Here is a 25,397-nt window from a genome sequence, read left to right on the forward strand (position 1 = left end):
TATGTTAAGACACTGGAGAAAATGCTGAGGCAAACACGAGGCTTGCTCCAGCACTAAAAGGTGTGAGTTATGAGAAGAGGCTAAAGGAAATGAACGACACTGGAGGCCACAAGAACCAGGAAGTACCTGGAGTATACCTGGAGAGGGCTTTGGGGGTCAACGTCCCAGAGGACCGGTTAGGTTACAGGGATGTCAGAAAGTTTTTCCTAGACTAATGCTGGTCAGGAAAAAGTACGATAGGACTCACGAGGCCAGAAGTGAATCTGGCGAGCGGCAAGTTGAGAGGCAGAGCCAAACGCTAAGACTTGAACTCTGCTGGAGTAGGATACATATATAAATGTACACACACTAAACAGGCTGTCTCGAGAAGAGCCTTTGACAGATGGTAAATAACACATACACACAAACACAACACTCGACCCCTGCAACCACATTTAGAGGAGTACACATTTATCCTCGACCTCTGCAACCGCATATAGGTGAATACACACGCATACTCGATTACTGTAACCACATATAGGCAAGTACACACACAGTCTGGAAAGATGAGTAGTTGAACCTCAGACAGAGAGTAACTCGTCAACGGGGATGTAGCTCAGATGGTAGAGCGCTCGCTTAGCATGTGAGAGGTACGGGGATCGATACCCCGCATCTCCAGTAATTTTTTTATTTTTATTTTTATTATGGTTGTTTCCCAGCGAGGCAGGGTGACCCGAAAGAGAAGAAACACTTTCATCATCACTCACTTCACTGTCTTGCCAGAGGCGTGCTGCAACATGTCTACACCCCCTCCTTCAGAGTGCACTGTTACTTCCCACCTACAAGACTTAAATCCGGGTAACCGGTTTCCCTCAACCCCTTCATAAATGTAACTTTGCTCACAATCCAGCAGTAATTAAACATTGAAGACGGCCACGATAAACATATATACATGTATGTGGATGCGATTTTCGTTAAAAAACAATGATACGTTTGCTAAACAAGTAGCATGTAAATTAATTGTTACAATAATTCGGCCGAAATCACTCTCAACATCACGAAAACAATACAATTCTTCGATGGCAAAGAATAATTATTATATTTATTATATTCAATAGGCAGTAAAGTTTTTATTTAGGAAACCTTTCACCTGTTCAACAGTCTTTCTCAAGTATTCTTGTACAGGCGAAACGTTGTCTCACTAATTTTTTTTACTATGTGTATTATTATTATTATAATAAAAAAGAAGCGCTAAACCACAAGGGCTATACAGCTTACTGCGTGTAAGTTAACCATCCCCTCGGCTGTGACATTTATGTCTTTCTCTCTCTCTCTCTCCCCAGATAGAAAATCATTGAATATGCTTTGATAATTAAATCAATATAATAGAAAACGACATCATGTTATCTTTGTCACTCATAGTGATAACAAATGTCTATATCACGTACCCCCGAAGGGAGACCTCTAAGTAGTTCCTTGATTTTTCCCCTTTTTTTCTTTATCTCTCTTCCTTCAACATTTCGTTTTTATTTCGCTCATAACACGAGGCTTCATCCTATCAGCTTCAACTCTAGTTTATGGTAACCAGGGAAAGAGTCCCGAAACTGACTTGCCCAGGCACTCTATGACCCAGCTTCCTGGAGCAGCTTCAGAAACTTTCCAAAACCCTCTTCTGCTTGGTTTCAAATATTCTTCAAAACCCTCTTCTGCATGGCTTCAAACGTTCAAAATAAAGGTACCTCCTGATTCGATGTCGTCAGAGAGTGAAATACACGTGAATAGGCGCACCCCTGCTAATTTTATGGTTAAAATGTGATATTTTCATCCCCCTATATCACTTTAAATATATTTAAGTATACCTCTTATGAAAGACTTCAATATTTAATGGGTGATGTATCTTATGGGCAGGATAGTACTCATTTAGTTTAGTCTGTGTACGGGCTAAATTGGTTATTAAATTAGTTAATAAAACGTGGAATCGTTGGAATATTTGTGATAGCTGGAAAGTGAATCTTCTGATCAGTTTCAAGTTTTCCAGAAAGCAAGGTTCGCCTTGTTATTGGGCTGCACAAGTCCCACTTTGCCAATTTTATTAAATAACATTCAAAAAGTAAAGAATGAATCATGTTATCGGCTTAAAAATATTAACGTTGATGTATGCCAGAAGGATCACACACTAAGTGTAGACTGTGAAGGTGCAAATTTTAAATTTTAATAAAAATAAAAAAAAACTGGAATCGTTGGATTCAGAATAATTACTGGAGAAAGTCTTAACTGGCAGTCTTCATGCTGTCAGTGTTGATGGGTTTTATTCAAAGAAAGTTTAGCTTTCACTTTAAACTAAATTTTTGTCATTTTTGCTAAATAAATTGGTTTCCAGGTAAAAACTTTATCACTGGTGTATTTTAACTGGAAGGATTTTTGTTCTGAATTTGGTCTGTATAAATTAAATTGAACTTTATTAAGAAAACTCAAAATAAATTACTTTCCTTTTACGGTTGTAGAGAATTTTAAATAGAATATAACTTAAAATCTGAGAGCTTTTGAAAACTCGCGTTTTTTAATAGCGCTTTTAACCTTCACGAGTTTGTTGAACCGTAAATTACTGTACAAGTTTATGACAGAGCCGGCACATTGAAAAGTGTAATAGCCTTTTCGTCTTCTGCTAACTTTTCCCAAAATTCGTTTATATCTACAAAAAGCCTCATCCAATCGGCTTTAAATTTTCAACCTTGGTGAACTACTAATTAAAGGTTCGTGGAGAAATTAACAAGTACAGGTGCCTCTGATAAATTTTTTATAGACTTTTCCTAAAATTAGTTTCCACGAGGTAAGTTTCGAAATCACTGTATAATTATCCTTCAAATATCAACATTGGTGTGTCCTACCTACTAAAAGAAGGTTGGTATTGTTAATGGAGTGTCTAGGTGCCATTTTGTCATTTTATTCTCTAAACAGTATAGAATTATTTTGTGGAGGGGTGAGGATGGAAATCATTCAGACTCAATTCAGGGAACTGTAGCACAGATCCAATTCCCTAAATCAAGAGCCCCTCACCATCATCAAGGAACCCCCCTAGAGGGGCGAAGTAGATTGAAAATAGTGAGTCATTGAAACTAGTGTTAGGAAAGCTGAAACCATTATTATTAAATGTCGAGGATGAACAGACCAAAATCTATTATTTACTGGTAACTTGTGTTGATTTGACAGGATCTATATTCGTTTTACCATCTACAAAAGTTTTATTAGGCTTAGGATGAATATAAAAAAATGAGATTTAAACATACATTTAAGATAAAATTATTTTTAAGTCTTATTACAGAATATCTTGACGATTTAAAATTCATATGTATTCAGGATGTTTTGTTATCACAGGAGTTTCGATAAGCAGATGTTTTTTGAACACTACACGAACGTCGAACCCTTAAGTCATGGATCTGATCTTCATATCTGGCAGAACGCCGCTTCAACACATCTTTGTTATGAGAGATTCTAGATAAATAAACAAATATATGGAAATGTTACCTTCATCATCACGTTTTAGCTTTCTTGTCGATGATTTATCTCGAATTAGACTCCACTGCAACATCTTTTAAATGTTATTTCACTGAGGAAACTTCTTTTTCATGCATTTCAGTTCCAAAAATAGACGTTATATTCTCCTGAAATATTTTCAAGCTTTCAAATATTTCTGCTCCTGTTATCTCCCTTCAACTCTCTCAAGCACGTAGCCTCTTCAAGTGATTACCTGAGCTCATTATGCCTGAGACGACTGCAAATGCAACACATGAACTTAAAATGATAGCCAGCTGCAACGCCCACGATAGCAAGTGGGCGTCGCTCTCTGCTCCCACTGATACAACGAGTGCCCAGAGAGGCAAAGTTTACACACTGCCACAACCTCACCCAAGTTATAATTAGTATTGCTCAACGTGGATCCCGGACTTAACAATGCTGACAATGTATACTTGGCCTACTTCTCGTGGTATTCATGTTGTGTGTGACCTCAGGTCTGGTAAACACAGCTTTCAACTGACGTGCTGGCTACAGGTGAGGACCTCTCCAACCACGGAACTGACGGCCTTCTTCCTCTGATAAAATCTGATTGCTTCCCATTCTTTAGGTGTTGCATGGCTCCTACTGGTTTAGCACTTCACTACGAAAATAATAAAAATGTGGAATTAATGTACCATCATGGTGTCCGCCACCATCCACACCATCATGTTGTCTGCTATGACTTCGAGCAGCCCCACCGCATTAATATATCCCGTCTCTGAGTTCTTCACTAGAGAACCTTTAAATACTCAATACATCAGCTGGAAAACTGGTGTAACCCACATCCACAACGCTCGCTTGGAGCCAGCTAAGCTAAGACGTACAGTACATGTGTGTGACTTGAGTTTGCTTCCTCCCACCGAAATTTCACTCCTCCTTGCAAGAGATATTGCCAAGGGAAGACTAAGTTTAGAAACTCATGTTATTCTTGTACTACTCCTCAGGATGTGTATTGGGGTTGAACCTCGCCTGTGAAGTGGTCAGAGCATCAGCTAACATCTATTAACGTCGTGGTGGAAGCACAAAAGAGGTGGTTGACAGGGGTGTAGTAGAGGGAGACAGGCGTCTGACCACGGTAAACGTTAGATAATAAGAGGGATACTTACTGGATGGTCATCTGCTCTGGTTGATTTGTTAATCTCAGCCCACCTTCTTAATTAAGGTTATTTTACTGTAGCTACGACAGTTGGATGATTACTTTTACACGAGCCTTCAACAGTGATTATCTGATTGTACATTGAAGTATGCACTCGGCGAATCCTAGTTTCATTAACAGTCGACAATCTATCTTAACAAAATCTAGCCTGTATATCAGTGGTATTCAATACCGACAAGATTATGAATCAGACACACGTGCATCCTCTGGGTATATTTACTTGTAGACGTTTCGCCATACAGTGGCTTTATCAGTACAATACACGGACATAATATATACAGAGGACATCACCACAACCTACTTGCTAACTCCCGGTCTAACCCGTGGTCATGACCTACTTCCACTGGCGAGTTCCTTCTACCAGTGACAATGCTTTCGTCTGCTGCACCTCACCTGACTCCAGTATATAACTGCTCCTAGGCTGAGGGACTGATTACTTCATCTTCCATTATTTGTTGCAAGTATTTATAATGTGTCTATGTATTATACTGAAAAATCCAATGGATGGCGAAACGTCTACAAGTAAAGATACCCAGATGTTTCACATGTGTCTAATTCATCAAAACTTAACCTGACCTAAACAATGTAAATCGAGAAATTTGCTGAAAGCAGTATAGGACACATCAATTTAGAACTGAGGAGGACGAGTGATAATAATCAGGTCAAGGCTGCTGCAAATTTTCCTAAGGTTGACTATCGATTTCAAGCTCTACAAGATAATTTTTGTAGCCTTGGTTTACTTCATTCTGAACTCTGAAAACCGATTTGAAGGCTGTATTTTGGAACACTACAGTAGCAAGGATCAAAGAAGGGCACTGCCTTTGACCTTTGCTATTAACACAATATTCTAATAGGTGTTGGTGCCAACTCTGACAGCATCAAAGTGTGATTCTGAAAAGGTTTGTGATTTAAATGACCATACTCACGTCAGACACATGGCCCATCACTCATGCATCTAAAGGATATCACTCACACTTGTCACTCATACATGGGAGACATCACACACGCTTGAAACTGGCACACCTATTAAACATAACTCACACGCCTGGGACATATGAGACATACCTGTTGCGCCTGGGAGATCTTACACAGCTGTCACAACTAGGCGATATCACTCACACACCTGTCACACGACCGTCACACAACTGGGAAACGTCAATCACACATCTGTCACACGACCTATCATACACCTGTTACACAACTGGGAGACATCACTCACACATTGTACATCTTGTAATTAAAAACATATTTTTTAATCGAAAAAATAGTTTGTGGATATGTAACTTGACCTCTCCTCATACGAGTCACGTGACCTCTCGCACGGTGACCTTTCATACGTGAAATGTACGCACGCACGCGCGCTTAAGTTTCCTTGTTACATTTGAAGGCCATTCAGCGTGATTTTCCTTGCCGTGATTGGTTAAGCTGATCTTCTCTTTTGTATAGGAAGTTGAGTAGGCGGGGTGATAGCATGGGAGGGGTGGTGGGGGAGTGGGTGAGGTGATGGTGGAGTGAGAGAGGTGGTGGTAGTGGGTGAGGTGATGGTGGAGTGAGTAAGATAGAAGTGGAGTGGGTGGGGTGGTTGAGAGGCGGGCGGGGCAGTACTGAAATGAATAGGGCTATGGCACAATCGGTGGAGTGGTGACGGAGTGGATGACTTGGTGTTGAACAAGCATGGTAGTAGTGGGATAGGGGTGTGTTAGAGTGGGTTGAGTGGTGGTGCTAGAGTGGGCATGGTACTGATGGAATGGGAGGTTACCTGGAGGTTATTCCGGGGATGAACGCCCCCGCGGCCCGGTCCATGACTAGGCCTCCCGATGCATCAGGGCCTGATCAACTAGGCTGATACTGCTGGCCGCACGCAGTCCAACGTACGAGCCACAGCCCGGCTGATCCGGCACTGACTTTAGGTATCTGTCCAGCTCTCTCTTGAAGGCAGCCAGGGGTTTATTGGCAATTCCCCTAATGCTTGATGGGAGGCTGTTGAACAGTTTTGGGCCCCGGACACTTATGGTGTTTTCCCTTAGTGTACCAATGGCGCCCCTACTTTTTATTGGGGGCATTTTGCATCGCCTGCCCAGTCTTTTACTTTCGTAGGGAGTGATTTCTGTGTGCAGATTTGGGACCATTCCTTCCAAGATTTTCCAAGTGTAGATTATGATATATCTCTCCCTCCTGAGTTCCAACGAGTACAAGTCAAGTGCTTCCAAGCGTTCCCAGTAGTTAAGGTGCTTGACAGAACTTATACGTGCAGTAAAGGATCTCTGTACACTCTCTAGATCTGCGATTTCACCTGCTTTGAATGGAGATGTTAATGTACAGCAGTATTCCAGCCTAGAGAGAACAAGTGATTTGAAAAGGATCATCATGGGCTTGGCATCTCTCGTTTTGAAAGTTCTCATTATCCATCCTATCATTTTCTTTGCATGTGCGATCGTGGCACTGTTGTGATCCTTGAAAGTGAGATCCTCAGACATTATTACTCCCAGGTCCCTTACATTATTTTTCCGCTCTATTGTATGGCCGGAGTCAGTAGTATACTCTGTTCTAGTTATTATCTCCTCCAGTTTTCCATAACGGAGTAGTTGGAATTTGTCCTCATTGAACATATTGTTTACCGTTGCCCACTGGAAAACTTTGTTTATATCTTCTTGGAGGTTAACCGCGTCCTCAGCAGATGACAGCCTCATGCAGATCCTAGTATCATCCGCAAAGGATGATACGGTGCTGTGGTGTATATCTCTGTCTATGTCTGATATGAGGATAAGGAATAAGATGGGGGCGAGTACTGTGCCTTGTGGAACAGAGCTCTTCACTATGGCAGCCTCCGATTTAACTCTGTTGACCACTACTCTTTGTGTTCGATTTGTTAGGAAGTTGAAGATCCATCTCCCCACTTTCCCAGTTATTCCTTTAGCATGTATTTTATGGGCTATTACGCCATGATCGCATTTGTCAAATGCTTTTGCAAAGTCTGTGTATATTACATCTGCATTCTGATTTTCTTCCAGTGCATCCAAGGCCATGTCATAGTGATCCAGTAGTTGTGAGAGGCAGGAGCGACCTGCCCTGAACCACATGTTGCCCTGGATTGTGCAGATTTTGGGAATCCAGGTGATTTGCAATCCTGCTTCTTAGCACTCTTTCAAAGATTTTTATGATGTGGGACGTCAGAGCTATTGGTCTATAGTTCTTAGCTAATGCTTTGCTGCCACCTTTATGGAGTGGGGCTATATCTGTTGTTTTAAGTGAATGTGGAATTTCACCCATGTCCAAGCTCCTCCTCCATAGTGTACTTAGGGCACACGAGAGGGGTTTCTTGCAGTTCTTAATGAAAACAGAGTTCCACGAGTCTGGGCCCGGGGCTGAGTGCATAGGCATGTTGTCAGTGGTTTTTTCGAAATCTATCAGAGTTAGGGTAATGTCGGAAATCTGGCATACATTTATGGAGTTTTGAGGCTCATTCATGAAGAAATCATTTGGGTCGTCGATCCTCAGACCGATTAGTGGTTCACTAAACACAGAGTTGTACTGGGATTTCAATATTTCACTCATTTCCTTGTTGTCATCTGTGTAAGTCCCATCCTGTCTGAGTAAGGGCCCGATACTAGATGTGGTATTTGCCTTGTTTTTGGCATATGAAAAGAAATATTTTGAATTTCTTTCAATTTCACTAATAGCTTTAAGCTCCTCCTGCCTCTCCTGGTTCCTGTAAGAGTCATTTAGCTTAAGTTCGATAGTTTCCACTTCCCTGGTCAGCGCCTCCTTTCGTGTATCAGATATTCTAGCACTCCTGAGGAGTTCAGTGACTCTTCGTCGTCTTCTGTAGAGGGAGCGTCTTTTTCTCTCCAGTTTACTCCTCCTCTTCTTCTTTCTTAGGGGAATATGCCTAGAACATGCTTCGGCTACCAGGAAGTTGATCCTTTCAAGGCACTGGTTTGGATCCATGTCATTTAAGACATCTTCCCAACATGTTTCGTTTAGGACATGGTTTACCTGGTCCCAGTTGATGTTCTTGTTGTTGAAGTTGTATTTTGTGAAAACACCTTCACAGGTACATGCATTCTGCTGATCAGGACCCCTATGCATGTACGTCTGGACTTCAATTAGATTGTGATCGGAATTAGTTGTTTTTGATATTCTTATGTCTCTTATCAGGTCCTCATTATTTGTGAAGATAAGGTCAAGTGTGTTTTCTAGTCTTGTTGGCTCCACTATCTGCTGGCTTAAGGTGTGTTTTTCGCAGAGACTTAGTAGCTCATGTGTGTGTGACCTTTCATCTGCGCTACCTCCGGGGATTGTTTCAGCTATAACATTATTTGCTACATTCTTCCATTTTGTATGCCTTAGGTTGAAATCACCAAGCAGTAAGATGTTTGGGGATGGAGCTGGAAGGTTTTCCAAACAGTAATCAATTTTCAGTAGCTGTTCCTTGAACTGTTGTGAGGTTGCATCTGGGAGGGGGTAGTGATGGAGTAGGCTGGTTGGTGGAAAAAAAACTGGGTGATGGAGTAAGTGTTGTGGCTGTGGAGCAAGTAAGGAGGAAGTAGAGTAGGAAGAGCGGTACTGGGGGGATGGGGTGTCTAGTTCTACTGTATCTTTAAATGTTGTGACACATAGCTTACGTTCAGTCTTTATTAAAGATAAAAAGAACAGTGAAAAAGCATAGTCACTGGCAGTCATCGCTATGTTGTGTCGAGAATGACACAAAAACAACCACTAGTGATGAAAATATGTGATAAATGGTTTGAAAAATATCATGACTGGTAATGGTGTGATGCAGTTCAGATGGGCTTGTGAGGTCTCTAGGGAGACCTAATTATATGGTCACACCTGCCTTAGCAAATGTCGGGTAGTCACGCCCATGTCTGAGGTCTTTTGTTCTTGACGGCGTCAGACCTCGGCATCAGGTCGTAACACGTGGTACATACCCCATTGGGGAGGGGGTACTTTGACTACGATATAAGCCCAGGGAACAGCTGAGCAAGGAGGTTGTTGGTGACAGGTCCGGGGAGTGAGAGCTCTGGACAGCTGCGTGTGTAGTGGACCACGCATTGGGAATCTCGGGTCAGCTGGTTGGTGAATTAAGAGTGAGTACTAGTCCATGTTACTGATAACATCTACCTTTCCCCCTGGTAATAAGTCTCATAGGTCAATTGTTATATTATGTAAATGTCCATCAGTATATATGGTATTCTAGCCCTTTTATGTTATTAAGTAAACTATAGCCATAGTTCCCATTTTTTTTTATTTTGTACCTCCATATGCTATTCCCTATTCTGTTAAGCACGTCTCCTGTGTATCCCAGTGCTTAACATTATAGGGAATAGCATATGGAGGTACAAAATAAAAAAATGGGAACTATGGCTATAGTTTACTTAATAACATAAAAGGGCTAGAATACCATATATACTGATGGACATTTACATAATATAACAATTGACCTATGAGACTTATTACCAGGGGAAAAGGTAGATGTTATCAGTAACATGGACTAGTACTCACTCTTAATTCACCGACCAGCTGACCAGAGATTCCCAATGTGTGGTCCACTACACACGCGGCTGTCCAGAGCTCTCGCTCCCCGGACCTGTCACCAACAGCCTCCTTGCTCAGCTGTTCCCTGGGCTTATATCGTAGTCAAAGTACCCCCTCCCCAATGGGGTATGTACCATGTGTTACGACCTGACGCCGAGGTCTGATGCCGTGAAGAACAAAAGACCTCAGACTTGGGCGTGACTACCCGACATTTGCTAAGGCAGGTGTGACCATATAATTAGGTCTCCTTAGAGACCTCACAAGCCCATCTGAACTGCATCACAATGGGAGCAACCCAATTGTCTGCTTCAGTGCTGGAGGACATGATGCTGGCAAGTGAAAAAGAGAGGATCTGCTTACCAGGTATAGGGCAGTGCTAGACATAATTAGGAATTAGGAGCGTTGCTGTGTGTCGGGCGGTGTTGGCAATGAATGCTTGGCCAGAGTATTTGGTGTTAATTGCTGGCTTGCCAAGTACTGCTGGGACACGGTAGAACCATTTATTGATAACTAAGAATATCATATAAGCCAGGGATGGGGTGCATTTGCCTGACATTAGCTAGATCAGTCAAGGTAGCTGTTGTTGCAGTGTATGCAGATTTAAGCTAAAATAATTAGAGATATGGGCGTCTGTGGAAAGAGAAGGGACTCTGGTACTATAGATACAGACAGTGCAAATAATAAGGAATTTGATATGATGGATTTTACAAATAACAGTTATCAATGGAGTATAGTGAATTGTCAGTTAATATCAGGCAATACAATTGAAAGAAACCCATTCATAAACACTGGGCAATAAAAACAACACTAGAGTGCAGGCAAGGATGAAAAGGAAGAAAATACAGAATAAACAATTTCTTAGCATTTATTATGCAAATAGTGGTAGCGCAAGAAATAAGATAAAAGCGTAAAGATTTTTTTGCAGGTGCAGGAAACGTTAATGTTATTGCAATAATTAGGATGTGATTTAATATGAAGAGTCAGGAAGTGCCTGCTAAACGTCACTCACATGTTGAGAGAAATGATGTGAAGACTTGGGGTGGCATTATGCGTCAGAGAAAACTTAAATTGCTGCATAAAAACTAACATGAGACACCGGTGCAGCATTTGGGAAATGTTTCGCTACACAGTGGCATCTTCAGTCCAATACAGAGAAGAACGGTAAAAGATGAGGAGAATGAGGTAATCAGTTCCTCAGCCTGGAGTTGATGAACTTTAAGATTTACATGAAAAGTTCATTTTATGTTTGTTATACAGGCCCCTGAACTTGAAAAGTGGCCAAAAGATTATAATTTTAGCCAAATTAACAGGAGTCCTTTGCCATCAAATATAGAGAACATTGACTTTCTAATTGTCCAAGGTTGTTTTGTGAAGATATTTATAATAGAACCAACCTGCTTGAAATGATTGGTTATATTAATAACCTTGAGATCACGGAAGGAATTGGTACATGTGAAGTTCAATATTAATTTGGGAATTTAATAATAAGGGCATTGCACTGAAGGTTCTAGATTTTTGCATTTCGGATTATAATGGACTTAGGGAGGACCTGTTTGGCACTGACTGAGGTTACCTGGCTGCTAATTCTATAGACCAAGATTTTACAAAAAAAAAAAAAAAAAGAAAGTAAACGAAAAAAAGAGAGAGAGAGAGAGAGAGAGAGAGAGAGAGAGAGAGAGAGAGAGAGAGAGAGAGAGAGAGAGAGGAGAGAGAGAGAGAGAGAGAGAGAGAGAGAGAGAGAGAAGAGAGAGAGAGAGAGAGAGAGAGAGAGAGAGAGAGAGGAGAGAGAGAGAGAGAGAGAGAGAGAGAGAGAGAGAGAGGAGAGAGAGAGAGAGAGAGAGAGAGAGATATGCAGCAGTTATAGACGTGATCACATGTTAGCAGGGCCCACTAGTGAAAGCTGGTGAGGCCTAAAACGTGGGCTTTCAATTACTTGGCCCCTCCCACATTTAACCATGTCTACAACTGCTGCGTCTCTCCACAATTTCTGTTGGCCCCATTATAAACGTTTCCGTCTTCATTGCTCTGTATGAAATTGATAACACACCTGATGGGCGATACCCAGGTGTTGCAGACGTATCTTATTCATCAACGTCTCGGTAAGTAAGTTTATTTATGTACAGGTACACATAAGTACAATTATATATTATCATACATAGTTTAACATATGTGTAAATTACGTAGGATAACCCCCAAAAAAGTCTAAGTGACTTATTTCCACTGGGGTATTATATACTTTTCTCCTAACTATACTAAAGGATCCTAACGATAATTAACCACAATGTCTGGGTAATACTTTGGTTATATTGGAATATTAGCTTCTCGGGCTGAACATTCAGAATATTTTTTTTTCTTCTTATAAGAAAAAAGAGAAAAGTGTTACAGAGGAAAACTGGTTTTCTATGAATTAAACGCGCACTACATTTTCTATAATATGTATTTTCCATGGTGAACTAAAATATTTTAAGCTTCGTTGATGTCTGGGTGTTTTTCTTCAGATCTTATATGCAACTTTAAACGTTAGCATAGATTTTATATAATAAATTATGAAGACTTTAAATTTGAATAACCCAATAAAAACAAACAATCTGACTTACTTTCATTAGGACCTTTTGTGTTATATGGTAACTTTTTTAAGTAGACATATATAGATGCTATCTTCTCTACCTTAGCGGTATTAATAAATAAGCCCAAAATGAATATAACATATAAAAATAAATTATGAACATTTAATACAAAAACTATGATTATACCAATACAAGAAAATCACTTTCCTCCCTTAATGCAACTTCGTTCAGTAGATGTTCTCTGACTATATTTACACTCCTTTATCACTGTGTTTGAGGCTTGGCCACCTACTGTGAGTAATACAAAATTATGATCACTCTAGTACCATACTGGGTTTCTTACTTAACCCCATTTTATCCAAACTCACCAGCCTTTCCTATAAAAAGAAAATTACAAGAATTATGTATCCTCAGTCACGTCCATCATCTATCAAATTCCCCGCAACGATTATGAACAAAAGTACATAGTAGAAGGTGAAAAGAGGTCTACGAACACGAGTCGTCGAACATGGAAGAAACGTTATTTATGCACCACTGAGTTCAGCCGTATTTCAACTCATGAAAGAAAAAAAATCACACTCTTAACTGGGAGTCATTATTACACAAAGTAGCGTGCAGCTGCTAAAGAAAAATTATAGAATCAATACTCATTGACCCCCATTACTAATTTTTAATATTTTTCCGGTTAAGTGGCGACTGAGAAGGCTTTAAAAATATGCCTTAAGACCTCACCTAAAACCAGCACCTGACAAATTTTATTGCCCTTTACCTTTAACTCTAATAAAACACCTCAAATTCTAATTTACAGTAAAGTGTAATAAAGAACCTTATCTACTCAGGTGCTGACCTTTATTCACTTGTACAATTACATTTTCCATTTTCCTCTCTCTCTCTCTCTCTCTCTCTCTCTCTCTCTCTCTCTTTATATATATATATATATATATATATATATATATATATATATATATATATATATATATATATATATATATATATATATATATATATATATATATATATATATATGCAAAACAACCACTGTGAAAGAGTAGTGAAATTCCAAGCGCTTTCGTGACTACTCGCATTGTCAAGGAACTATGAAAGTAATACATCAAAGGAAGGCAATTAAAGGGCTTAGACCACACCTCACAGTCAACTCCCACAACAAAGAAACACCTGACGCGAGACAATACCGGACTCATAAGAAAAGAGAGTGTTCCTCTTTTCTTTTCACAGTGGTTGTTTTGCATATTTTAAAATCACCTGTTTACTGTGATCTTATTGCGTATACACACACACACACACACACACACACACACACACACACACACACACATATATATATATATATATATATATATATATATATATATATATATATATATATATATACAGTGATTCGGGGATGGGAGGCAGTTACATGTGATCCAAGGAAGGGTAGGCTAGCTTCAATTCCTTCGATCAACTGCACAATGTTTGCAGGAAATGGTGGAGGCGAGTCCGTCTTAGTCTTTCCATATCTATCAATAAAAGCAAGTATGTGACCTTCATGGGAAAATTCTTCTTCCAACGTTCATTACAGTAAAGTTATCGAGGTTGCTGAGGAAGGCTCGACAGGACACTGTAGCTTATAGGAAAGGTAAAGACAGAGGCAAGTTATAATAAAAACGAATTCCCCAACGGTAGGGTGGCTATATTGCTCTTTTATTAATTTATGACAAGGGTTTTGTGTGAAGAACCCAGATGAATCCTTTCCTGCTCCTACCATTAATATTAAAAATAACATCACTTAATCAAAACTGCCCACCTATAAAGCTAATGATCCATGCAAGCAAAGAAACCTCCATGTACCTTCCTTTAAAAGAAAAACATACATGGGTGCAGAACCTGTACTTAATTGCAATCAACATTATCGTCGTCTGACTGGCCCAAAGAAAACGTGCATTAAGCATCTACACGCGCCGCTCTCTCCATGATGCTCGGCTCCAGCCTCAATTACACCTGATTGCTCCGTCAAGCCACCCAGCAGGAAAATTTGACACTAGACGGGGGGTGAATCTTATCGTGTGGCGGGGCATCAGCCACTGAAAGACGCGTGCTGCTGTCTCAAGCACGTGGCACTCATTGAGGTAAACGATATTTAATTGTGTCTTGTCGAAAGGGTAGGTTAAGCTGAAGTGTATAAATATATGTATATGGTTTTATATATTGTCTTTGATTGATGTGGGCAAAAATATATGGCTACCTACGGCGAGTGATATTTACAGTATGTTTGTAGATAAATGGTTCAGAGAACCGACAAGTTGATGAATGAGACACTTGGGTATCTTTACTGTGGAAACGTTTCGCCAGTTTCAGGTAATTAGTCCCTCAGCCTCCAGGCTGAAGGATTTATTATTGAGGAAGCCTCTGGCTGGTGAAGCGTTTCAAAAGTTAAGATACCCAAGTATTGCACAGGTGTCTCATTCTACAATATGCAAAACAACCAAGGGGGGAGTAAAATGATTGCTCTAGGCCTTTCGTTTTGCAATCAACACATCATCAGGAGCTTGCAAAGTTGCAGAAAAGAGGAGGATATCCAAACAAATACGATCCCAAAGGACGTCTTCACTGGAGCCATCCAGTATCGCTTGGTTTGCGATATTTGCATAATTCTACAGTATATTTGTCTCTGGTCAAGAAAATCCAACAAAAGAGAATAATGGCATACTCCCTTAGTCTAAGACAAGTTTTTTTTTTATATTTTTATTAGAAACCTTACAAAAGTACAAAGGATGCATAATAATAGTACAGGAAAACAAAAACATTCTTTTGTGCTACTAGTACCAGGTTATTCCTGGCGGTAACAAGTATTATAACAACTTGTTATAGCAAACAATACACGCTAACACCAACCTCACTAAAGTATAAGTCATTAATAGTTGCCGTCAAGCCATTGTACCCAAAGAAAACACACCAAAATGAAACTTTACATAGTTTAACAATATAAAATGAATACCTGACATGTCCTATTACAACAAAAACATCATACAAATGTACAACATCACAAGATTACTAAAGTTGAAATTTTCACACATGACTAAAACCATAACCACCTTTAACACACAATATATGTACTACACATATCATGTCAGTAAAGTAAAAAGACCCTAACCAAAGCTTCCATAACAACTACAAAACAAGACAAAACCACTAACATACCCGCTATGACAGGGTACAGAGTATTGGTTAAGTTATGTTACATTATGCCCGAAATGCCTAGCCATGCTAAGCGTTCTAGTGGTACACTCTGTAATCACAATTTTACTACATGTAAACCAAACAATAACCAAATTTCTGTAAACTCAGCATTGTAATCCTTATAGAGAATAAACTTTGAATTTGAATTTGAAACAATAGGAATTCGGAAGGAACGTATGATTCCTTATGCACAATAACCATAGAGAAACAGTATTTTAATATTATTAATATGTTAAGCCCTCAAATACAATAATTCTGATACAGAAAACAGAACAACATACATGTAACATACAATAATAAAATAACCCAGAACAAGTTTTTATAACAAAATCTCGGCACATTAAAGGGTTTAAAACCAAACCCTATACATAATGAAACCTCCCACATATGTATATAAACCGAAAATCTTGTCCACAAGACTTTTTTGGTATAACCCCATAAAAACATGGTATAGACCCAAAACCTATACATACACTTAAATTTTTTCACATAGAACCTTCATCAGACAATAAAAGTTAAACATAAGACAAGAGAAGCAATAAGGATAAGGCTGCTGTAATTTGCCAGTCCCAAAAGAACTGACACGTATCTCGGAAAATTTTTTGTTGAAACCAACTTGCCAATCTAATTACTTAAAAACGAGATCCTAAGGGCTCGGTATCCTGGCTATCAAGGAAATTTTAAACACAGTGAACATAACGATCAGGCTTAGAAAATTAACCCTGGAAACATTGCGTACCATCCATACCTAATTCTCACTACCTTCCTCTTACACACTACATAAGCTCCAGAGAGAAAAAAAAAAAAAAAAAAAAACCCTTTACATCCTCCCCATAAGGAGACCACTCCTTTGTCCATCCTCAGGGACCCCGACAAAGGGAACCCACAGTGAGGTTCCTATAACCTTCCGGGAAACTTTTTTCCCAGGACGCCCCATAAACCAGCATATTCCTACACTTGGTCCAATAGAATCTAGCTGCCAACGCTTTTATCCTCGTATCATCCCTTAATCCCCTCATTCCTCATGAGATATCCAGATAATCTACTATGATATACCTTATAGCCCTTCCAACATCCAAAGGCACTCCCTTTACATCTAGTAGTAAACCCTTAAAAGCGGCAAACGCCCCCCCCCCAACAGTCTGATAACCCCACCCATCCATGATCTCACCCCCTCCAAGGAGGTACAAAAGAAGACCACATGAAACACCGTTTCAACATCACCACAAAACTGACAAAAAGCCTCTTCCACAAACCCCATACAACGTAACACCTCCTTGGAAGCCAGAATCCCCATGATAAAACGATACACTAATTCTCTTACTCTAGCCGGTATCCGAAGCTTACTAAAATCTTTCCAAATAACCCCCCAATCATACGTTAGATACAAGGCTACCCTTTGCATAATTCCCTGACCTTTCACTACCCTCACCAACCTTTTCACTTTGATGTTATCCACCTGTTGCACTGTCAATAAAAATCTCAACATATCTTCACAAAACCTCAATTCCTTCCCACTCCACCATTTATGTGCCTCCTCCATAACTCTTCCTACTTTAGCTCCCCTCACACCCCCTTCCCTTATATACCTCCGCTTGATATATACAGCCATTACTCTCAGTCCTAAAGGCAACAAACCTAAACCCCCTCTTCGAACATCCGTCATAACTACCTCCTTACTTAACCATGCCCTCCCAAATCCCCACACAAACTTCAGCACCCTCCTCCGCATTTCCACAATATCTCGTACCTCTGCCACCCCCCATACTTTGCTATAGACAAGTGAATTTACCACCACTACCCTCTGATGTAAAGCTAAGTCCCTCGCACTTAAACCTCCTAGTCTACTTAAAACCTTACCCGTGACAGACTCCGAATTTACCCTTCTGCTTGCCTGCACTTCCGCCATATACCATATCCCACATACCCTGATTCCATCAACCACTGTCCATCCTAACCCCATCCCCAAGCCCCCCCTATCCAATTACCGACCTCTAGTAACCTTGATTTCACCGTATTTACTCTCATTCCGGTATTCATACTAAACATCTGAATCACTCTACCCACCCTCCTTAACTCCTCCTTACCCCATAGCAAAACAGTAGTATCATCCACATACCCAACGATACCCCCTTTGCACCCCCCTCCATCTCCTGTTTGTCCATCACCCACTCAACAGACTCATAAAAAGGATTCTGCACACACGCAAAGAGCAGCTGTGACATCGGACAGCCCTGCCTCAAACCTCTCTCCATCGGTACACTTTCACCCAGCCTCCCATTGACCTGTACCCTCACCTCTGCCTCAGCATACAGGGTGTTCACCCACCTCACTACCCCCTCCTGAAACCCCAACCTCTCTAAGCAAACCCCTAAGAAATCTCTGTCCACGCAATCATATGCATTCACCCAATCTAAACCTAGTATTCCCCCTCCTGTACATCTCTCTAGAAAATCCCTAATCAAACCATGTCCATCCCTCATCCTTCTCCCCGGAATTCCCAACTGCCCCCTATGTAACACTAAACCCAACACTTTCTTCATTCTGTTGCCCAAAACCTTAGGAAAAATCTTGTAATCCGAACACATTAACGTAATCGCACGGTAATCATTCAAAACTCGGCATTCCTTCTTTTTGGGCACTAAAACCGTGACACCCGTTCTTTGCGATTTCCCCATCGTCCTAATACGTAACATACAATTCAAAACCCCCACCAGACAATGCCGTACACTCCCCCAATGACACCTATAAAAAACGTTTGGTATGCCGTCTATGCCTGGGGTTTTACCCTGGCACAGCCCAAAAACTGCCTCCTCCATCTCCTCTACACTAATACTACCCTCGAGTCTGTCACTGTCCTGCTCACTTAATACCCTATTAAACCCTTCATCCCCAAAACGTCCCTCACCCACTCCCCCGCCAACCCTCCTCTACTTCTCCCTAAACCAAAAATCTGCATACAAACTAATATTTTCCGTGGTGGATAGGCCTTGACCCTCCTCAAAGCCACCCCCCCCTGTACCTGCCTCAATATACGCCAAGGTGGTTTTCGCCTGCCGTTCCTTAAACCTCCTTAATACAAAACCTGATGGCCTATCTCCCCTTAAAACATCCTCCAACCCCGCCCTAACTCGAATTGCCTCAAATTTTTCATTGTGAATTTCCACCAACCTATTTCGCAAACGTTCCATGTCCTCACTCCGCCCCACCCGATCCTCTGCTTAACAGTCATTTAACTGACCCTCAAGATAATTTTGTAAACCATAGCTCCACCTCGCCATCTCCTTACCCCGTACTTTAAAAAATTTCGCGATTTCAACTTTAGCCCTCATTTCCCACCAATCCAGCAAATCCATTTCCATATTCCTAGTCTCCCAAAAGGATTTCCACCAATCTTCAAAACCTGTAGGGTCACCCTCGTCCCTAAGTAGCCTCACATTTAATTTCCAGTATCCCGCATAAACTCTCACTATGCCATCTACCCTCAAATCTGCTATAACAGCACGATGATCAGAAAAACCCAGATGATCAGAAAAACCCACATCGATAGTCCTCACCCTCTCCACACCTATGCCCTGCCTAACATAAATCCTATCTAACTGTGCCTCATATCCCCTATGAATAAAAGTGTGCTCCACTCCATATCCCCTACTTCCCACCACATCTACCACTCCAACATCTCGCAAAACATCCCGCAGAACCCCCAAAACACAACCTGCCCCCCTCGGAACCACATCACCATTCCTAATGACACAATTCCAATCCCCACCAATCACCGTAAAAGCAGGTAAACCTCTCAAGTGATATACCAGAACATCGCGTACAAAATCCACCTTCACTCTAGCGTTACTAGTTGCTGGCATGTACACACCTACAAAACTAACCCTCCTGGCCCCCCAAAACCCATCCACCCTGACAACCCTTCCACCCCCCCTCCTCCCAACCCAGGATATGCAAAGGACTGGTCTCCTTTACCGCCACAGCCACACCTCCTTTCAACCTCAAAGCATCACTGGTAAACAGCCTATAACCTTTCAACAACAACTCACATCCTAACCTATGGTTATGTTCCTGCAAAAAACAGACATCAATACTAAATCTCCTCAAAACCCACTCTAACCATACCCTCTTGACCTCGGTTTTAAGACCGTTTACATTGAAAGTTACACACCTGAATTTTACAAGAATGGTGGCTTACCCCTGTGCCACTGAGGCTTACTTGGTCCTCCTTTCATAGGTCTCGGTCCTTCTCTATCAATCCCTCATTCCTGCCCTCCAACCCCTCCCTGTCCCTTCCCGCCGAACTTCCCATTGCCCCCCCCCCTCCACCCGGACTTGCCGTTGCTACCACAGCTGCCCACATCTTCTTCCCAGGCCTCTGCGCTGGTGTGAGGACTTCGTCCATGTCTGATGCCCCCGCTGATCTCTTGCGGGAGCTACCCTCTACACACATATCTTCTGCAACCACATCTTCTTGATGGACCTCCACCACCACACTGCTCTCCTTTCGAACCTCACTCAAGTCTTCCTTACCCCGTTTCTGTTCATCCATCACCTTGACATCACCTGACCTCACATCACCTTCCACACCATGCTCCGACTCTTCCAAAAATTCCTTCAGCACAGCCTCCAAAATCCCTTCCTGAGCTGAATCTGTAGTACCTAACGGTCTGTCTGACAGCGATATTCCCTCCCTTCCCCCGTTTCCACTGGTAGTGTAACACACGTCTCCAAAACCACCTCTGCTCTGTCGACCTCCTCACTCCATAGGCCTTTACCCCGGCTTTCCACTTCACCCGTCATAACGTCCATGGCTTCTAATTGCGTATCCTCAGAAGCTGTCTCTTGACGCCTAGGGCCCTGTCTCCTGGGGCATTGTGCCACCATGTGCTCATAAGAGTCACATAAATGGCACGTCTTCCTCTGCCCCGCATAGTGTACAAAAACCTGTGTTCTATGGCTGTGCAATGTGACATATATAAATAACAAAAAAAAAGGCACAATACCATGACTGGAACGATACACAAATAACCCGCACATAAAAGAGAGAAGCTTACGACGACGTTTCGGTCCGACTTGGACCATTTACAAAGTCACACTAACCAGAAGTGGAGCAGTGCAGCCGTCCTGCTCCACTTCTGGTTAGTGTGACTTTGTCAATGGTCCAAGTCGGACCGAAACGTCGTCGTAAGCTTCTCTCTTTTATGTGCGGGTTATTTGTGTAATGTGACATACGATGGTATCGGCCTCCTCAGGGTCATTTTCAGTGTGAAGGATCCTTCCGGCATCCCCTCGTAAGGGCCGTCCCTCTACATTCCCATGCTCGCCGAGTGTACAGTCCCATAACCACTGAACACATCTTGTAGGCTGTATGCTGTTGCCTCAAAAGGTACATTCCTTACCTTCACCCAAGTAAAATACTTAGACACATCATGCAAGCATACTTCCACTGCCGAATTGATACTCATCCTCCTTTCTTGAAATTCGTCGACGATGGTAGAGTAGAAGTCAGCTCTCATGAACTTCACGAAGACCCTTGACATACCATTCAGTGCCACACCATACAGCTCTTCATTGGGGATGCCATAACAGTCCCTGATAATGCTTGGCAGGAGAACTTTCATCGTGGCACTGCTTAAAGATCCTCTAACCAGCTCAATGCAGACAGTATTTATGCGCCGGTTCATTCGGTCCGCCATCTTGGTGCTAATGCTATGTTTTCCTCATCAGGTGGCGTGCAAGAGAAACTGTAGACGCGTCCTCTCTCCCCGCAGGTCGAGAGACGAAAGGTGGCAAGAAGACGAAGGTGTGGTCGAGGCCTGATAGGCACATGAGAATAAGAATAATGAATACAACTGGGTAGATAAATGCAAACGCTGATTATATCTGCTAAACACTCCACCGATACACGCACAAACATGCACACAAAAGTGTAAACATACACATAAATACAAACACCTAAACATACAGTTAAAGATGCACATCCACAAACACAATTTGACACGCATGCATTAGGGAAGTGCAAAGATGAGCACACAAACATATGGATCTGTTTGGTTAAGGGAACGCGATAAAAATGAAAGAGTATTTCGAGAAACAGAGATATAACTCACACATACACATACACGGACCAGTGAGCACTCACCGAGTCACGGATACACAAACACAAAATCAAACACAAGTACAAACAAAGACATACACAGATTCATGTATATTAGCACACAGGTAAACACGAATAAACCTGGTAGAGCATCCATGCACACACACACACACACAAACACACACACACAAACACAAACACACACACACACACACACACACACACACACACACACACACACACACACACACACACACACACACACACACACACACACACACACACACACACACACACACACACACACATCCGGCAGTTTTGATAAATAAACAAGTTTCACCTGAGTATGAAAAACGTGGATGAGGGTAAATTACTCACACGAAGATGAACAAAGATCAACTAAGATTATCAACATATTTTCTCTTTGGTGTGCATAGGACCCAGCCCACCCTGATGAGCGTAGGACCCCGCCCACCCTGATGTGCGTAGGACCCAGCCCACCCAGATGAGCGTAGGGCCCAGCCCACCCTGATGAGCGTAGGACCCAGCCCACCCTGATGAGCGTAGGACCCAGCCCACCCTGATGAGCGTAGGACCCAGCCCACCCTGATGAGCGTAGGACCCAGCCCACCCTGATGAGCGTAGGACCCAGCCCACCCTGATGAGCGTAGGACCCAGCCCACCCTGATGAGCGTAGGACCCAGCCCTCCCTGATGAGCGTAGGAACCAGCCCACCCTGATGAGCGTAGGACCCAGCCCACCCTGATGAGCGTAGGACCTAGCCCAACCTGATGAGCGTAGGACCCAGCCCACCCTGATGAGCGTAGGACCTAGCCCACCCTGATGAGCGTAGGACCTAGCCCACCCTGATGAGCGTAGGACCCAGCCCACCCTGATGAGCGTAGGACCCAGCCCACCCTGATGAGCGTAGGACCCAGCCCACCCTGATGAGCGTAGGACCCAGCCCACCCCGATGAGCGTAGGACCCAGCCCACCCTGATGAGCGTAGGACCTAGCCCACCCTGATGAGCGTAGGACCCAGCCCACCCTGATGAGCGTAGGACCGAGCCCACCCTGATGAGCGTAGGACCTAACCCACCCTGATGAGCGTAGGACCCAGCCCACCCTGATGAGCGTAGGACCCAGCCCACCCTGATGAGCGTAGGACCCAGCCCACCCTGATGAGCTTAGGACTCAGCCCACCCTGATGAGCGTAGGACCCAGCCCAATCTGATGAGTGTTGGACCCAGCCCACCCTGGTGAGCGTAGGACTCAGCACATCCTGGTGAATGTAGGACCCAGCCCAATCTGATGAGTGTTGGACCCAGCTCACCCTGATGAGCGTAGGACCCAGCCCACCCTGATGAGTGTAGGACCCAGCCCACCCTGATGAGTGTAGGACCCAACTCACCCTGATGAGTGTAGGATCAAGCCCACCCTGATTAGCGTAGGACCCAGCCCACCCTGTTATCCTACTAGGGTAAGAGCTGTTACCCTACCTCAGCTCGTTTGCAGGCTAAGAGCTGTTATCCTACCTCAGCTCATTTACAGGCTAAAAGATGTTACCCTGCCTCAGCTGTTTTCAAAGCCCAGTCCCATCTATGGTATATACTACCACCCACTGGGATACCACCCACAACAGTAGACTAACACCCAGGTTCCTACTTACTGGTAGGTGAACAGGTACAGCAGGTATAAGAAAACATGACCAAGGTTCCCCCCCCCTGCCGGGGATAGATCCATGGACACAGTATGTCAGCTGAGGGCGCTACCAACTAAGCCACGGGACTTTCCGAACCTATGAACTACTATGCCAGTTACTTCCTAAAGGTTACAAAATGGTTACCAAGGCTAACTAGATAGGAATATGGCTTACTAAGAAGGTACCAAGGCTTACTAAGCAGGTATTAAGGCCTACTAAGCAGGTACCAAGGCTCACTAAGCAGTTACCAAGGCTCATTAAGCAGGTACCAAAGCTCATTAAGCAGACACCAAGGTTCAATAAACAGGTAACAAAGCTCATTAAACAGGTACCAAGTTTCATTCAGCAGTTATCAAGACTCGCTAAGCAGGTACCAAGGCTCACTAAGCAGATACCAAGGCTCATTAAGCAGGCACCAAGGCCCACTAACCATGTACTAAGGATTATTAAGCAGGTACCAAGGCTCACTAAGCAGGGGAGGAACTGGGGTACTAGATCACGTCAGTGGGAGGAATTGGGGAGGTACTAAACCACGTCGGTGGGAGGTACTAAACCACGTCAGTAGGAAATACTGGGAAGGGATTAGACCACATCAGTGGGAGATACTGGTGAGGGGGCTAGACCACGTCAATGGGAGGAACTGGGGAAGGACTAGACCACGTCGGTGGGAGGTACTGGGGAGGAACTAAACCACGCCAGTAGGAAGTACTGGGAAGGGATTAGACCACATCAGTGGGAGATACTGGTGAGGGGCTAGACCACGTCAATGGGAGGAACTTGGGAGGGACTAGCTCACGTCGGTGGGAGGTACTGGGGAGAGGCTAGACCACGTCAGTGGGGGGTACTGGGGAGGGACTAGACCACGTCAGTGGGAGTTTCTGGGGAGGGACTAGACCACGTCAGTGGGAGATACTGGTGAGGGGCTAGACCACGTCCGTGGGAGGTACTGGGGGACTAGACCACGTCAGTGGGAAGAACTGGGGAGGGACTAGCCCACGTCGATGAGAAGAACTGGGGAGGGACTAGCCCACGTCAGTGGGAGGTACTGGGGAAGGACTAGGCCACGTCAGTGTGAAGCACTGGGAAGGGACCAGACCACCTCCTTGTGGGTACTGGTGAAAGAGAGAGACGACTTTAGGACATCAACGCTTCAAGACAGATCGAATGACATTTTCTCATTTGATTTAAATAGAAATGTTGCCTTTCACACGAACGTATGAAGTGAACATCTATTTGCATAAGTGAACTCACAGCACGGCACTCCCCCGGATGGGGGGCTATGGGTCGAGACAAATCTCCTGACCCCTCCTCTTAGGTTAGCTCCGACATCCGCTACATTCTGTCAACCTGGAATTTAATATAATTAGACACATGTGCAACACTTGGGTATCATTAAAGTGGAAACGTGGCAAATCTCAGGACTTGCTCAAGTTTCTAGACACGCATGAAGAGGTTCCAAGCCCCGGTTTCTGGGAAAGAAGGATTAAAGGAAGAGAAGCGACCAACCGACTTAGGGGAAGGAAGTGAGAAGTAAATGCCCCCAGAAGATCATAAGACGTC

At 42.9% G+C, this 25,397-nt stretch overlaps 1 non-coding gene across 1 annotated transcript; it reads left to right on the top strand.

Moving 5' to 3' along the window:
• Positions 1-584: 584 nt before the first annotated feature.
• Positions 585-657, top strand: TRNAA-AGC (transfer RNA alanine (anticodon AGC)). Its single transcript has one exon. It is a non-coding gene; the product is annotated as a tRNA-Ala (tRNA).
• Positions 658-25,397: the final 24,740 nt, after the last annotated feature.

Source organism: Cherax quadricarinatus, chromosome 39 (genome assembly GCF_038502225.1).
Source record: "Cherax quadricarinatus isolate ZL_2023a chromosome 39, ASM3850222v1, whole genome shotgun sequence".
Lineage (NCBI taxonomy): Eukaryota > Metazoa > Arthropoda > Malacostraca > Decapoda > Parastacidae > Cherax > Cherax quadricarinatus.